Source organism: Egretta garzetta, unplaced genomic scaffold, assembly GCF_000687185.1.
Source record: "Egretta garzetta isolate BGI_Z169 unplaced genomic scaffold, ASM68718v1 scaffold157, whole genome shotgun sequence".
NCBI classification, from domain to species: domain Eukaryota; kingdom Metazoa; phylum Chordata; class Aves; order Pelecaniformes; family Ardeidae; genus Egretta; species Egretta garzetta.
Window position 1 is genome coordinate 177,920 of NW_009260175.1, and position 499 is coordinate 178,418.

At 59.5% G+C, this 499-nt stretch overlaps 1 protein-coding gene across 1 annotated transcript in view; it reads right to left on the bottom strand.

Annotated features, from left to right (window-relative positions):
* Positions 1–499, bottom strand: part of LOC104128923 (ATP-dependent 6-phosphofructokinase, muscle type-like) — a 7,675-nt gene that overhangs the window by 3,756 nt on the left and 3,420 nt on the right. The gene's annotated exons all lie outside the window — the stretch shown is intronic.

The following is a 499-nucleotide window of genomic DNA, read 5'->3' on the forward strand; positions in this document are numbered from 1 at the left end:
TGCCTCGGGCACGTTTTCCAGCCGCACCAGCTGCGTTTGCATTACATCGGACGTGTTTGCAGCCGCGCTGGGGAGGTTTGCACTGCTCTGGCTGGGTTTGCATTGCATTGGACAGGTTTGCAGCTGTACCGGCTGGGTTTGCATTGCATCCAGTGGGTTTGCATGTCACCATGTGGGTTTGCACTGTGCTGGCTTGGTTTGCACCGCACCCAGCTTGGGTTTGCACCACGTTGGATGTGTTTGTGCTGCACCGGCTGGGCTTGCATCACACCCTATGGGTTTGCATCACACCCGACCAGGCTTGCATCCCGCCGCGTGACTTTGCATCACGCTGGATGGGTTTGCATTGCACCAGCTGGATTTGCTTTACATTGGATGAGTTTGCACCGTGCCGCACGGCCAGCTTTGCATCGCACCCCTCCGCCAGGGTGCTCCCAGGGGTCCCGTGCCCCCCTACTCACCACCTGGACGCACTCCATAAGGGGCAGGCGCACGGCTT